The sequence below is a fragment of the Quercus robur genome, chromosome 8 (genome assembly GCF_932294415.1).
Source record: "Quercus robur chromosome 8, dhQueRobu3.1, whole genome shotgun sequence".
Lineage (NCBI taxonomy): Eukaryota > Viridiplantae > Streptophyta > Magnoliopsida > Fagales > Fagaceae > Quercus > Quercus robur.
Window position 1 is genome coordinate 13,817,427 of NC_065541.1, and position 17,074 is coordinate 13,834,500.

Here is a 17,074-nt window from a genome sequence, read left to right on the forward strand (position 1 = left end):
CATGAATGAATACAACAGCTTTATTATTGCTGTTTTTGGATTTGTTTGGAGTTTCTTTAGGGCCCAGAAATTCATTACAGTTCCTGGCTCGATTTCCACCGTTTGGGGTCTCATCCCGATTAGCTTCATTAGCCAACGTAACAACGGCTTGCACACTGCAAAAATGTTCACCATCTCTCTCTCACACACGCATACAAAGGAATGAAGAAATCCCAGCATATAGAGAGATGTGACTTGTGAGACAATATAGAGGGTAGTAATTTTCTTTTTCCTTTTTTTTTTTTTTTAATCAGAGTTGTGAATTATGAAATTGAATAGAATTAGAATAGAAATTGCCTTTTCTTCTGATGCTTAGAACTGGGCCCATTTGAGTTAGAAAACGTGTACATCTTGGATACGGGCCCATTTGAGCCGGGACGGAGCCATTTATAGGCCTTGGGCCATGCCCCTAAATTTCAGTCACAGATTACTCGTCCAGTTAAGTTGTTGTTGTTGTTTTTGTATTTGTTTTGTTTTTTTGTTTTTTAGGCGTGTGCAATAAATACAACTCTACCTGTAGGTAACTAATTTTAGCAATTCAGCTTAATAAAATTAAACTTGCCCCCGTTAACAATATCATTGGCTCTCCTAAACAAAACAAAAAGCCCATTAAAAAAATTTACTGATATAATAAGCCCAAAAATAATAGCCCAACAATAAAAAGCTAAATAAAATATTTGAAACAAAACCAATTTGAATCTTACATATCAAATCATTCCATCAAATTCCTAAAACATAAAATTAAAATAAAAAAAAAAATTAAAAAAAACTAAACTAAATGTGAAAGATGCAATAGCGGTGAGCTTGAGTATTAAATCTTGAGCTCTTGACAATGAGTGTCGAACTTGTTGGGCTTTTGGGATCAAGCAGTGAATGGATGCAACAATGGTAACCTTCTTAGATCCAACTAAAATTCACAGACACTTAATAAAATTATAGATATACATATATAAAAGATATATTCATAAATTAGAAATATATTCAAGCAATAACCAATTTCATCATTGATTATGTAATAGTATTTAACAAAGCTAATTAAAAAAGCCAAATTAACATATGTTTACAACATACACAATTAAATTAATTAAAATCAAAAGTGATAATATATGATATATGAGCCAAAATAATAATTTCTTTTTATCATCTTGTCTAATCAACTCCATCTAAGTCAATGTTATTATAATCATGTTCAACATTGTGCAAAATTATTTCTTCATCACTATCAACATTTTCATTAATATTTTCTTCATCGCCATCAACATTTACTATCCCTTTTTTTATTCTTTTATTCTAATTTTTTTCTTTATATTTCATCTTAGCATTCTAGCCTTTTAGACTTATAAAAATAATAATAAAATAAAAATTATTATATTTTCATTCAATACATTATTCATAACATAGAAAAGAAATTTACAAATATAAAGTGAAGTGCCAAGTGTATGGCCCAAATTTTGTACGAGAAAGAGAATAATGGGAAAAAAGTCATGGACATGTTATTTTATTGATCACAATTAAGTATCCCAATAATTTTGTGTTAAAAACAAGTCTAACAACTTGTCTAAATCAAATAAAACCACAATTGTTTTTAAAAGACCTCATTTTAAAAACACATCTATGTATCGTATGATACTTATAATTCAACGATACAATACAATTTATACAATACACACTTATGTATCGAACTATTCATCAGCACTTACAATAGAGAATTTTTTGTACATGATATGATATGTATCGTATGATATGTATCGCACATTGTACGACACTGACAACTATGGATCTAATAATGAAGGCAATAAGGGATGCAACAACAGATGGTTTAGACGAAGGAGAGGTTAAGTTATAGACTTCTAGCAGGTTCAAATAAGAAAGAAGAAAAACATTTAATTGAGATTTGATATGTAACTGAGACATCACATGATAAGTTTTGAAAATGTTGTATAAAAAATAATTTTTTTCCCTAAAAGGCTACAATGCACTAACTTTTGAAAAGGCTACAAGGCACTAAGAGCACTAGCATTGGGGGGTGTAAACCCCCCCCCCCCCCCCCAATTGCTATTTTACCCCCCTAAATCCTTAAAACCATGCTCCATCTGGGTTTGTAAACCCAAAATATTTTACATCCTGTGAACAGTGAGGTTGCATATATATAACCTCACTGTTCATAGAATGTAAACTTAAAAACTAATATTTAATTCTCACCCACTTCTCTCTCTCATCTGACTCTCCCTCTTCCCTGTCTTCACTCTTTACTCTTCACTATCTCTCTATTCTCTCTATTTCACTCTCCCTTTTCCCTGTCTTCACTCTTCTCCCTCTACTCTCTCTATTTCTCTCTCCTTTGTTTCTCCATCTTCTCTTTATTCTCTTTATTTCTCTCTAATCTATCTTTTCTTGTTTGAAACACTTTTTGTTGGATCAATTTGATGGTGGCTGGGTTTTAGGGGTGGAGATTTGGTGGTACCTAGGTTTCAAGGGTGGAGATTCAGTGGTTCCTAAGTTGGTTTTGGTGGTGGTTTTCGATGATGGAGCTGATTCAATGGTGGGTTTTGGTGGTAGAGTGAATCGGTGGATGGGTCTATGGTGGGTCACTATGATGGGTCTTGGTGAAGTGGTTTTCAGTGGTGAGTTGTTTGGTGGTTTGATTTCAGGGTTTTGATGGGTCTTGGTGATGGTGGGTTTCGATGTGATATGGCCGCTAGGTTGGGTTTGTGGTGAATCTCGGTGGGTCTGTGGTGGTTTGTTCTTTGGATTTGTGACTGATTCCGATGCGTATATGGTTTTGGTTGTGGTTGTGGTTTTGGTGTTTTTTATTTTTTGGTGGCGGATCCAATGGGTCTGTGTTGGTTTTGTTTTCTTGGGTTTTTGGTGGTGATTGTTGTTGTTGTGGTTGGTGGTTTGGGTGATTGTGGTTTTTGTTTTGGTTGCTATTGTTGGTTGTGGTGGTGGCTGCATTGTTACTGTGATTGTTGTCCAATGATTGTTGTTACTGGTTGTTCTGTTCTAGGTTTGGGTTTGGATTTGGGTTTGTGGGTGTTGAAAAAGAGAGACAGAGAGGAAGAGTGAAAAGAGACATAAGAGAGGAGAGAGAGAGAGGGTTAGTTTTATATTTATTTTATTAGTTGATTTATATTATTTTATTAGGTTGTATGTAAATATAGAAATTGGGATGTAGGATGAGTTGTAAAATGAGTTAGTAAAATAAATAAAGTGGCACCAAAGCTAAAAAAAGTGATGCTAAAGGTACATTTGACTTTTAGTTGCAGGTGCTATTGCGATGGTTCGTCTTGTTACTGTTGTAGTGCCACAGCAGATCTATTGCAGCAGTAACAAAAGGCACCGTTGTATATGCACTTTTTAGCTGCAGTTTTGGTTTATTGTGGCGGGCAAAAAACGGCCACCAGATAAGGTTAGAATTCTAGTCAATTGACTTTTAACGGCGGGTTATATGCGCCGCTATAGGGCTTCAATTAAAACGAACTAATTGCCCTTGTAGTGGCTATATGTGACAACATTTAACGGCGAGCGAGAAGTGCTGCTATAGGTCTTTATTCAAAACATAACATGTCTTCATTCAAAACATAACATGTGCACCTTTAGCAACACTTTTTGACCGTTGCTATAGGTTAATTTTTTTTTTTCCACTGGGTTTTAAAACCACAATTTGCTAATAACCCGTTCAAAGACCTGTTTCAAAGAACTTGTAATAGTTTTGGTTCCACTAACACAATACCACAAATGTAACTAATTAATAACACCATAAATGTCTCCAAACTAACATAATATTAACATAGAAATATAATATCAAATACATAACATTTTCTATAACCATTATCATAAGATTAACAAAAAAAGATGTGGTCCTTTGAATAAAACAACCGCTCAAATCAAGCTAATACCATAATCAAAGTTCCAAAGTGTTTAAAAATATCCTTCAACACTTGCAAAAAATGCGGCTGTTCAAATGAAGTTCTTTGTTAACAAAAAAGTCATCGAGTACCAAGATAAAACTTATAAGCTTCTTTGTTGATGGGATGCAACTGATGAATTTTGGAAAGGTGGAGATTGTTGGACCGGAGGAACATCGTACATACAAAGTATGATTACTCAATAAGTGCATATAAATGGAATAGAATGACAAGAAAATATTACCAAGGCAAAGAAATAAAGATTTCTTTATAACTAGAGAAAGCTATGCTGGTCATTATGTACCTCAACTTGCTCATACAATTCTCTCAAGGAACAATAACACGAACCAAATAGTAATCAATCTCAAAGGCATTGTAGTGAGTACATTGTGAAGTCTTTCTTCAGTCTAGGTTATATTGTGCCTATTGTAAAAGCATTGCAGGAGAATTAAATAAAACAAAAACTAAAAAAATTTGACACATTGGTTGGCATGCTGAAAAGCTTTTGGAAAAGGTAACTCCTTTCCCACTCAAACACAGCCAACTCAACCCTCCAAAACTCTAGCAACAAGAACCCCCAACAATAGAGTCTGGAAACCCAAGAAAAATCCCTCCTTTTTGACAACTAGAAACTACAAACAACCTTCCTCAATATCTACAACTTCCAAATACCACAAAAACAAAACTAGAGATACTTTTCTCCATCTAAAAAATAAAAATAAAAAATCCCTCAAAAAGTTCCCCCCTTTTTCTATCATCTCAACAACTAAAGGCTATACTTAAGCCAATAGGTGTTCAAAATTTAGCCCAATAGCATAGGAAACCTATACTCTTTTTTGTCATTGAAATTTCAAACATATTCAGCCAAATTAATTTTATGACAGTCTAAAAGTCATTTATCATACCTGATTGCATTGTGAAGAAAATTGTTGCAGTTGTTGAAGAATGCGAGCCATTCTTTGCTCCACATCTTTGCATTGACTAAGTTTTACCTTCATTTCATCAAGACATGCCATTTTCTCCTGCATAGTAGCCAAGAAAGCCTTCAGTTGTGCAACTTCGTCGTCCCTTGCCTAACTTGATTGTATTTGACTATCCTAGAGCACTCTTACTACTTTGACCACCTGGGCTTGGACCAAATCCTACCCCACATATACGACCTTTGCTCTCCTTGCCCATCACTTTGGCAAACACATCATCTGTTGACCATGCAATGCTACCACTTGTATTAGATGATTGCAAGTAATTTGCAGGGTTAGCCAACAATTCCTTCATTTTGTCCTGATATTTGGGTTTGAACAAAACAAAAAAATTAGAAATTAGCAACATCATTTGATTCAAGCATCATTAAATAATCTAAGAATTCATCTTGGCACAAACGTGCTTCATAACAAAGTTTAGTAAAAAATAGTAGTAGTTTCCATCAATATTTACTAGCCTTGTACAAATACAATTGTCAATTTTAGCAACTTCAAAGCCTCAATAAAATAAATAAATAAAGATTATTTGTTAACCAAAAGCCTTGTTTTCTAGTCACCCCAATAAGATAATTAAAAAAAAAAAAAAAAAACCTTCATTTTTCTTGTTAAACATGCATCAAAGGAGTGGATCATTAACAAATCAACCCAGATCTCTAAAGAAAGAGTAACATACTTACAAATCCAAATATTTATACTACCATATGCCAATAAACATGCATAACAACATGATGATAAACCATGTGGGTTTTCTTTATAAAAACCAAAACTAACATAAAATATTAATGACAAAATACATTTTTTTTTTCACAAAAATTTTTAAGTGCCTCAAGCCTTAACCATCTATTGACGGTGGAGGATGCCATGAAAAGTAGTAGGAGAAATAAGAGAAGAAACAAACCAGCATGCAAGGAACAAGTAGCATTATATAAAACATAATTATTGCATTCATGCATGGAACAAGTAGCAGAATTCACTAAAATCCAATTTAAACTTGCCAAGAAACTTGAACACAAACTAATAAGAAAATTAGTTACATTATCAGTATTATCATTTGATATTTTTGACCAATTCATATGGTACTTACTAGGTAGAAACTAGTGTGTGTGTATTCAGGTTCGCATAGATACAAATCTCATAGAAATTACTCACCATTTTTTCTTTCACTGCGAGATTAACTACTGATCCATCTTTACAAGTATGCAATATTGGATATAATTCTGCATACTCTACAAGACGTCCATCCGTTTTTGCCTACATTGCATGAACAACATATTTATGTAGTGATGAATATTGGTTTCACAGAAACTTAGGAGAAGTCAAAATTATTTAAAAATTAGTCATAATACTTATTACCTTCTTGTTGCGTGCACAACATAGCTACAAGAACCAGCGATATGTAACTCATCCTGCTTAGAATGACAGTCCTTATTCTTCTCTGACTCTATCTACATTCAACAAAATTACATGTTTATATACAACATGCTTTAAGTATCTATTTCAAAAGTACAAAAGTAAATATATGATCTACATCAAGCATGTCAGGTTAGATTAATACCACTACATTATTCGTATACAAACGCTCAACAAGTGCATCCCAATCTTCTGGTATGCATCCCTTTGATCGGTTGTTCTTTACCTGTGCTTTTTTTCTTGCATCCGATATGTAATGCTTACTTTTCAACCTACACTTATGATCCCTCCAAGCCTTCCTAATTTTCTGTAAAGTAAATTTCTTCAAAGTCACATATGTAGTAGGATCACCAAGGACAGAATATTTTCGCTACAATCAAATAGTTGAGTTATCAAATTACAAATGTTTTCATGCTAAAATACTTATGCAAAACCTAGTACAAAATGTCATAATTACAAGTATTATAACAAGTATTATAACCATACAAATATTACAAGAAAATCAAGCAAAAATTGCAGCAACATGGTAAATGATTTGTTGGTCAAACCATTAAGAAACTTCATGTGGTACAAATGCACAATGGCTGACAATTTGGTAAAATGCTTACAACCTTCATAACAAGGTTGATTAGCAATCCTAACTTCAAGCATGTCGGGTATTGAAATGCATAAAAAGCTTGTGAACAAATATATAAAAAGTTTCTTTGTCGCTACTGAAAGCAAGGATTTTTTCTTGCTCCTCCTAGGCTGTAGAATTTTCTATCCCTTCTTGTTGGAGGCTAGTCTATCCCTTACTCGAACATTGTTTTGTTTAAGGCTTGTGGGTTTTTTCTTGTTAGGGGTTTAGGAAACACTTTGTTCTTTAAGACTTTTTCAAATGGAAGAGATAACAAAGGGATGGAGACACTTTTCCCTATTAGGATAGAAGGGTGATGGTTTTAGGTTGAGGAATGAGATGGGCTCTAACGAGTTCATTTTGGCTGCAAAATTCTTCACGAGAAGGATGCTTAACACTAATGCCATTGCAAGAAATTTTAAGCAACTTTGGTATTCTTGTAACGGTTTCGAGGTGAAGGATATATGAAATCACATTGTTCTGTTCATTTTTGATAATAAACTTGAAGCCAATAGAGTTATTGCAAGCCAACCTTGGAGCTTCGATAAACATTTAGTCGCAATACAACACTATGAACGTGGTATGCATCTACGTGATTTATGTTTCGACATGGTTCCTTTTTGGGTCCGGGTCTATGATATCCCTATACACTTCATGACTAAAGATGTGGTGGAAGGAATATGTTCAGGGATAGGAAAAGTTTGTCCCTCGAATTATGTAGAGATGGAGGGGGGAGATTTTATGAGAGCACGAGTTATCATAGATATTTCAAAACCACTCAATTGAGGTTGAAAAACCCCCTTGGATGATGGCGAGGTTGGCTGGGTATCTTTCAAGTTTGAGAGGTTGCCGAATAGTTGCTACTAGTATGGATGTTTAACACATAGTGATAAGGAGTGTGACTTATGGTTCGACAGTGAAGGCACTCTAACCTTGGAATCCCACCAATAGGGTCCTTGGATGCGTGCACCAATCTTTAATCGGATGAAAAAATCCACGGTGGTTGTTCTGGGGTTTTATGAAAAAAGAAAAGGGAGTGGAAGCAAATAGCCTACTAGTAGCAGTGCCACCAAACCCCCACCACGGCCACCACCGTCAAATTCAAATTCTTAAGGGGCAACACCACATAAGGTATATCCTAAAAACTCCCCCTCAATTAATACTAATCCTATTTTGGCTGAAGATTCCAAGGAAGATGAAGATATTCCTTCGGGTTTTGAAGATCAACAATTTAGAAAAGGAAATTTCGAATGCCAGTTGGAGGAAATTGATAAAAAGTTAAATAAGTTTGAAGGCATGAAAGGAATTGTGAAAGAAATAGAGGTCTTTCCAAATCAGGAGTCTTGCTTTCCTTTTATGACAAAAAATCCCATAAACTCAATACAAAGTTCCCTTGATAGCAATGACTCAAAATCTACGGGGGATTTCTTTGAAAATCCATTAAGTGATAATTCAAAACCGCAAGGGTCCACAAGCCAAGTCACGACTCGAACTGGTCCAAAGTGGATTCGTTTACCACGTGTTGGGCATGGGAGTCATGAGAAGACTGAAGTACATAGGGGGAACAAAAGAAGCTCTGACACAGAGGAGGATCACCGAGGGTTACCAAAGAAGAAGAAAATCGGTTTCTCGTGATGATCAAGATAATGATCTTTCATTGGCAGCGGCTGGTCCCCAGCCCTGCTAAAAACAATGACCAGCCGCTGCTAAAAACAATGAGTTTCCATTGTTGGAATTGTCAAGGGCTTGGAAACCAGCAAGCAATTCAAGAGCTCGGTGATTTAGTCCGGGCATAAGATCCTACAGTGATGTTTTTAGCCGAAACATGGCTAGATGGTACTGGGCTAATTGGAATTCGTGATTCACTTAATTTTGCCATCATCATGGGGTTTCAAGATTAACTCGTGGTGGTGGTTTGGTGTTGTTTTGGAAGAAGGATTTTGATTTACAAGTCATGTCTTCCTCTCATAATCATATTGATGTTTTGGTCAATAGAGGAAAGGAAAATGTTTGGCGCTTTACGGGTTTCTACAGAGCACCAGAAACTCAGCTTCGTATGGAATCCTGGGACTTGTTATGAGATTTAAACAATCGTTTTGCTGTACCATGGTTGTGTAGGGGTGATTTTAACGAACTTTTGAAGTCATACGAAAAGTTGGGAGGCCGTTTAAGACCTTATGGACAGATGCAGAAATTCCAAGAAGCCTTAGACGAGTGTGGTCTGTTTGATCTCGGTTTTGTGGGAAATAAGTTCACATGGTTTAAAACTCATCCGAATGGTGGAGTGGTTTAGGAAAGGCTAGATAGAGCTGTGAGCATAGCGACATGGTTTGATTTGTTCCCAGCAACAAAGGTAATAACTCTATTATGTACTTCTTCAAACCAAATTCCTATCTTAGTTCAACCCGATGGGATTAATACAAAACCCAAACATCCTTAGCGTTTTGAACAAATGTGGCTTGAAGAGCAAGATGCCATGACACCATTAAAAATGCTTGGAAAGCCATGTCCTTGGATCCAACTATGAATAGAGTTATGCAAAATGTGGATGCATGCCAAACCCAACTGAAAGTATGGAGCAAGCAGTCCTTTTGTACTGTAGTAAACACATTAACAGAGAAGGAAAAGAGCTTGAAAAAAGCAGAAGATGCAGCAGTGAAAGGAGGGAGTGTAGAGTGTAAGGTTGAATTTATTCAACCATGTGTTGGCTTTATTCCGTGCCAAATTTGCTTGTAATTCAACAATTAGAAACCTTGTATTAAGGTGGGAATAATGTAAAGGTTATGTGTGAGAGAGTATGAAGAACTGATCAAGTGTGTGCATTCAAAAGCATTCTCGCGACTGACTCGCGAGTAGTGACTTGCTAGAAGTGTCACACGTGTGAAGCATGCAGGAAGTTGAAGGGTCAACATAGCTGAATCACTACAAGACAAAAAGTACAGTCTAGCCATTCTATTACTTGGCGACTGGAACTTGCGACTCATCCCAGTCATGAGTCACTCGCCAAAGCCCTTTGTTTGCAGAAAAATGACTTTTCACATTCTTTCTAATATCCTACTATAAATACCCTTATACCCATGAAATGTAAAGAGCTTCCAAAGAGAATTTTGAGAGATAAATCGTAGAGAACAATAAGATTGATTCATCCACAATCTTATACTTTTGATTCTCAAATTCCTCTATTCTTGCCCTTTCCATTGTCATACCCTCGAGAGGTTCTTTAGCCAAATCCTTACCTCATCATACCCATATCAATGAGAAGGTTTGATAGGCCAAAAACGTATTGACCTCTTGTGATGAATTAATTAATTAATTAGCCAAGTTTATTAATTAATCAAATTAACATGCAAAGCGCGTGGTAGCACAAACAAATCACCAATTAAACTAAGTATGCAGTGGAAAATAAATTGACACGGTGATTTGTTTACGAATGAGGAAAACCTACATGGCAAAAACCCCACCGAGTGATTTTAAGGTCACCACTCCTGAGAATCCACCATTATTATAACAAGCGGTTACAAGTAAAGGAATCCCAATACCTTATACCAACCTACAGTTGAACCCTTACCCCAATAACTAATTGGACTTGTTCTGTAGTGACAATCTCTCTTTTTCAATGCACCGCTCCCAGTACGTAACTAACCAATTGCGTGGATCTCAGTACGCGATTTCAATCACCAACTAGAGGAGGTTGTTGGCTACAAAGTTCTTCTGTTCATCACACGATGAAGATCAAGAAGCTCTTTGGTCATAAAACCCTATGGTGTACAAACACAGCAGCTTCTTCACAAGAAAGATGAATTAGGGCAAATTCTGTCTCTGGTCACAATTTGTTTAAACAAAACTTTGCTCAACACTTGTGCAACTTGTGTCACCTTTGATGGCCCTTAAAATAATCCTTATATATGTCTAAGGTTGTGAGAAAAGAAAGCCCAAACATATAATCACAGATTGGATGAAAAATAGTCCTGAAAAACTGAACTTCATAAACCTCGATAGATACCTTATCTGTTGAGTTGCTGTCGAGCCACGAGATTTAGACAGTTCTAAGTCTCAATAGATGCTAGCTGTTAAGCTTTAATGAACAACACTTTTCACACTTGATTCTTAGACAGACTTGCATGGCTTTAACACTTGAACTTGAAACCTTGTTTCTTGAAGCATTAAACACATCCTAAATCTACCCAATTACAAGTAAAGTGCGTTTTGTCAAAGGATTAGTCAATTACATAAAATAGTGATATATGTTCCTAACATGTGAAACGCATATGTCCTAACAAGGTTATTTGGTGTTTAGGAAGCAGTTCATAGAGGACCAATTCATTTGGTTGATGTAATGGGCTTATTGCGGGATCCAAAAAGCTAGAAAAGATACGGTTAGGCTTAACCTTGTTAGAGCAAGAAGCTTGGAGGGCTTAGGTGCTATTCATGTATCCCAGCTGATTTTCTAGTGGATCATTTTACTGTTTGGAAGGCGGCAGAGAGGTTTTTCGCCGAGTTTTTTGGTTTCCTCTTCGATAACACATGCCGATGTTATCTTGCATTTGCTTCTTTCTATCTTTTACTCTTTGCATTTAATTACTACTGTGTTGTGATTAAATTATGACTTAGAGTAGTTTGATTGTTTGGGTATAGCTTATATTTATCATTCCGCACATACACTGTTTGAATATAAACTTGAGTTGGTAATTTTGAAATTGGGGGGTTCGAACATTCACTAGTGTACTAAGTGAGCATTCATGGAGTTTTTTCTTCAGTTAAAATTTGAGGTTGTCGAGTTACTTAGGTTGGAGGAAAAAATGTCTCAGCAGAAAAGCCATGTGCACTAGATGGTATTGGGTGACAAAAACTCTAGCTATTTCCATAACCAAGCTTCAAAGCGGTTTCGGTGTAATAGCATTTCAAAACTCCAAGATTCGCATGGCAGATTGGCCTCGGGTGATGAAAAGGTCTTGGTGATGGTTGTGGAGTATTATAAACAATTGTTTACTACCTCTAATCTGCATGAAATAGAGGAAGTAGTTCAGTTTACAAAATAGGAGGTGACTGAGGACTTGAATCGCTGTTTAATCAAAATTTTTACAAAGGATGAAGTAGAGATAGCTTTGAAGCAAATGGCCCCTTTAAAAGCCCCGGGTCTAGATGGAATGCTGCCAATCTTCTTCCAAAATTATTGGGAGAGTATAGGGGATGATGTAGTCAAAGCTGTTTTAGCTTGTCTAAACTCAAACTCAATAGAGGCAGGTTTGAATTACACTTTTATTACTCTTATTCCCAAAGTGAAGAGTCCTAAATTTGTTACTAAATTTCACCCCATTGCCCTTTGTTATATCTTATATAAACCTGTTTCAAAAGTGTTGGCGAACAGGTTGAAGAAAGTTTTACCCCAAATTATTTCTGAATCTTAAAGTGTCTTTCAATCGGATAAAGCTATTTCCGATAACATCCTAGTGGCTTTTGAGACTTTACATCATATGAAGTGGAAAAAAAAAGGGAAAATTCGGCATATTGCTTTAAAATTAGATATGAGCAAAGTTTATGATTGTTTGGAATGGATGTTTCTTCAAAGGATCATGGAGAAGATGAGTTTTCACTTGACTTGTGTAGGCTAGATTTTGGAGTGTATAAAATCTATGACCTATTCTATTCTAGTCAATGGCGAGCCAAAAGGCCATATTGTTCCTACTAGAGCTATTCATAAAGGCGATCCTCTTTCCCCTTATCTTTTTCTATTATGCTCTGAAGGTCTAAATAGTTTAATTGAACATGCATTGGCTGGTAAACATATTGAGGGTGTTTCTCTTTGTAGAAATGGCCCAAAGATATCTCACATCTTTTTTGCAGATGATAGCCTCTTGTTTTGTCGAGCAAGATTGGAGGATGTTGAAAAAATCTAGGAGATTTTAGGAAAATATGAATGATCATCGGGACAAAAAATTAATTCGGACAAGACTACTCTCTTTTTTAGCAACAACTTCTCTGATACTACGAAGGAACAAATAAAAAATCTGCTTGGGTTGTTCGAATTAAAGGAGTATGAAAGATACTTGGGTTTATCGGCGATGATTGGAAGGAAAAAAAAATGCAAGCTTAAACTTCATAAAAGATAGAGTCTGGGGTAAGCTCTAGGGGTGGAAAGAGAATATATTATCGCAAGCTGGCAAAGAAGTTCTTTTGAAGGTAGTGGTTCAAGCCATCCCTACGTTCACCATGAGTTGTTTCCGATTGCCAATCGGTCTTTGCCAAGATATTGAGATGCTCATTCGAAAATTTTGGTGGGGACAAAGGGAGATAGGAGAAAAATTCATGGTGCAAAATGGGAGATCTTGTGTCAACCAAAGAGCAAGGGGGGATTAGACTTTAAAGATCTTTGCAAATTCAATAAAGCCATGTTAGCTAAACAGGTGTGGAGGTTGATACCCGATACGAAGTCTTTATTTTATAGAGTTTTTAAGGCGAAATATTTTCCAAATTGTTCAATTTTGGAAGCCAAACCCTCTACCGGCTCCTTCGCAAGGAAGAGTATCCTTTGGTCCAAGGATTTAATTGAGAAAGGATCAACCTGGAGAATTGTAGTGGTGAGTCTGTCTGAATATATAAAGATGCTTGGTTACCGAGACCTAAAGTTAGAATCAGCTCTCCTGCATTGCACCTAGCACTTGATTCCACAATAGATTCTTTGATAAATGTTGCAATGGGTTGGTGGAACATTAGTCTAATTGATTTATGCTTTTACCCACCTGAAGCCAAACTTATCAAGCCTCTACCCTTGTGTTCTACCCCACAACCCGACACCTTGATTTGGAGAGCAAAAAAATCGGGTAGCTACTCGATGAAGTCAAGTTATAAACTTCTCTGTGAGCTTCAGGTTCTTGACACGAACAGACCACAAGTCAGAGAATCATAGAGGGGTTTTTGGAAAAGCATTTGGAAGTTGAAGGTTCCAGGCAAGATAAAACATTTTCTTTGTAAGGCATGCACAAACTCGCTACCCACAAAGGAAAATTTACTGAAGCGAAAAATTCTTCAAGAATCGGTCTGTCCTGCTGCTCTAAAGAGTCGGAGAATGTTGTTCACACTTTGTGGAGTTGTGAATGCATCAAAGTGGTCTAGGAAAATGATTTTGGCTAGGTGGATAGGAGCTCAATGGGTTCAGACTCTTTCTTGGATTTATTACAAAAAAATCCGAGCCAAACTTGCCTTATTGTCTCTGTTTGTAGCAACGGCCTGGTCACTTTGGTATCAACGTAACAAATCTCACCTCTAAGAAAATTCCTAGCCCTTTCGCAATATTTCAAGTTTTGCAAAAGACTACCTCCACAAATTCAGGGACCTGGAAATCACCTCTTCCCATAGACGTCAAGTAGTTCCTTAAAGGTGGCTTCCTCCTGTAGCGGGTTTGATGAAGACTAACTATGATGGAGCCATGTACGGAGAGTCAGATAAGGCGGGATTAGGTGTAGTAATTCGGAATAGCAAAGGCCAAGTGTTGGCTGCCCTATCAAAGCAGATTGTGAAACCACCAACAATAGAAATCCTTGAGCTTCTTGCTACTAGGCGAGCAGTACAATTCACTGCAGAATTGGGCCATGCACAGTTTGTTTGCGAAGGCAATTTTGAATCTATCATAAACTCATTAAGGGGTAAAGGCATGGAAAAATCTCAAGGAGGGCAGCTCATCAAGGACATTATGTCCCAATCAAACTCTTTTTTGAGTATTTCTTTTGCTCATGTAGGTCGGAAGGCAATGCAGTTGCACATGCTTTAGCCCAGAGAACGAGACAATCTTTTTCTTCTCAAATCTTGTCGGAGTGTGTTCCACCGAATATTTTGTCTTTTGTTGTGACTGATTTCCCCAATTCTTGGTTAATAATATAGCAAGTATTCATTTCTCCAAAAAAAAAAAAAAAAAAAAAAAAAAAAAAAAAAAAAAAAAAAAAAGGTTGATTAGCATCTTCAAGCAATTTCATAAACTGAAGTGCATCTTCATTAGGACTTTCTGTGTGTTGTTGCACACTAGGGACTTCTTCCATTTTCCTAAATGCCATATCATGTATGAGGAACATGTCATACAACATGTCACAAGATCGGCATACTCTATCGGGTTTTCTTGGACATGACTATTAGGAATTTCAGTAAAAGTCTTTGTAAACGATGATTCCCCATTAAAAACCCAAGGGTCATAACCCCTACAAATCCCATGTGACACTAAGTGAGCCTGTACAACATCTGTAGGCCACAAATCTATATGCACACATTTTTTACATGGACATGAAATCGTTCCATCCGGGTGTGCATGGTTAGATGAAAAATTTAGAAACTGTTGGACTCCATCTAAATATTCTCGCGACCTTCTATTGGTAAGTTTCATCCAACTCTTATCCATTGCTATAAAGTGGTTTACAAGAAACACCTATATTGTGATTTCATGAAAGCATAAACCAAGAGTTAACACACGTTTTATTTAGTTCATTTTCACTTTAAGTTAAGAAACAAATCATCTTTAGTCATTCACTTTCAGCTATGTTCCTAAGAAAACAACGAATTCAAATGCATAGAGAAGTTATTAACACATTTGGTAACTATAACATCATTACTAGCAATATTCTTTAAGAATGGACATCTCTTTAAATATCCCATTTCATTTTAGTCTTCCTCATGTGTGAAAAAGATAGAGAGAAGCCTTTAAAATTAATTAATCAAATAAAAACAACTCAACAAGAATCATCTAATATTACGCAAAACAATCAACACTCTCAATATCAGCTAAAACCACCTTATAACTCCATGTAAGCCACCTGCTTGCCCCAATTCAACAACCCACCACAAACACAAACAAAGAGAGAGAGAGAGCCTTAAGTCTAACACAAACAAATTCACTTGCTTTGATCACACGAACTTGTAATGCCATCTAACACAAACAAATTCACTTGCTTTGATCACATGAACTTGTAATGCCTCTTCTTTTTGCAATCTGCCAACAAGGAAAGAATATATATAAACCTAAGTTCATTCTCAAATCTAAAATTGATATATAGTTTATTGCATTCTCAAATCAGCCTACTTAAGAATGTTAGCCAAAACTATCCATCAGCATGTAAGCATCTAAAGTTGGAGCTTAGTTCATAAAGTAACTGCGACAATCATCAACTATCCATCAAATTTTAATTATTTACAGTCCTATAGCATTAATAAGTGATGCATGCAGCTGTCAAAGCATTTGGATCTATACACAACTTCAAACCATAACTATACAACAAACCAATCTTTAAAACGATTGCAACATTGAACAAAACTAAAAAACCAATGAATTAACAAAGTACAAAAGTTACATATCCTAATAAATCAACAATATAAAATAAGGAAAGGTTCCTAGAAAATTCATGGGCAAAATTTCTAAATCATGTCAAATTATGTCTCACATTATAATGAGCATTAAAAGAAGCACTAAATTTGAAAAAAGGACAAGGAAAGAACACATCAAAAATTTGAGCTCCAAGATGATCTAGAATCCAACAGAAATTTGAGGACTGTTCAGAAAATTAATCTATTCAAGTATGACAAAATCAATCTATAACAACACATATTTATCAAAGCCTCTTGGGTTATAAGTTTTGGCAGTTTTCTCAAAAAATAAAACGGCAAAATAAACCTTAAATTTCCTACAACTTTGCTAAAAGACCAAAATAGCATAATAAAATAACTAAATTAAGGCCTAAACTAACTACTAACTGATAAAACTATTGAAATATGCATCTATTTGCCTTGATGTTTTGATTATTCAACTTTTCAAAAATTCCAATGATATAGTTCTACATCAAATAATCCCATGCTTATGTATAGAATATCCAAGTTAATTAATTATTCTTTTTCAAGATTTGAATCAGCCAATCCTATAAATTCTCAGCATGTGTGTATATATTTCAACAATTTTTCTTGCAGGACACTTATACACTACTGGCCGTGTGAGACATCCCTGGAAAGAATCTGAACTTGAAGCTGGAGCAGAATCTCTTGAGGTATTATATAGATATAGATCAAAAGAGTGCTTGATTTATATTTATTTATTGGGGTTTTCCTTCTTAATTAGATATTATACAATATAATCTTTGCCTATTATT

At 35.7% G+C, this 17,074-nt stretch overlaps 3 protein-coding genes across 5 annotated transcripts in view; all 3 read right to left on the reverse strand.

Annotated features, from left to right (window-relative positions):
* Positions 1 to 17,074, reverse strand: part of LOC126694688 (F-box protein At4g22280-like) — a 94,684-nt gene that overhangs the window by 45,503 nt on the left and 32,107 nt on the right. The window lies entirely within an intron of this gene.
* Positions 1 to 17,074, reverse strand: part of LOC126694687 (F-box/FBD/LRR-repeat protein At5g56420-like) — a 64,192-nt gene that overhangs the window by 45,503 nt on the left and 1,615 nt on the right. For both annotated transcript variants that reach the window (XM_050391078.1, XM_050391079.1), the window contains one exon: positions 15,808 to 15,927. The gene's annotated coding sequence lies outside the window, so the exon portion shown is untranslated. The remainder of the gene's footprint in view (positions 1 to 15,807; positions 15,928 to 17,074) is intronic.
* LOC126694690 (uncharacterized) overlaps positions 1 to 17,074 on the reverse strand; it is an 89,215-nt gene that overhangs the window by 10,129 nt on the left and 62,012 nt on the right. The gene's annotated exons all lie outside the window — the stretch shown is intronic.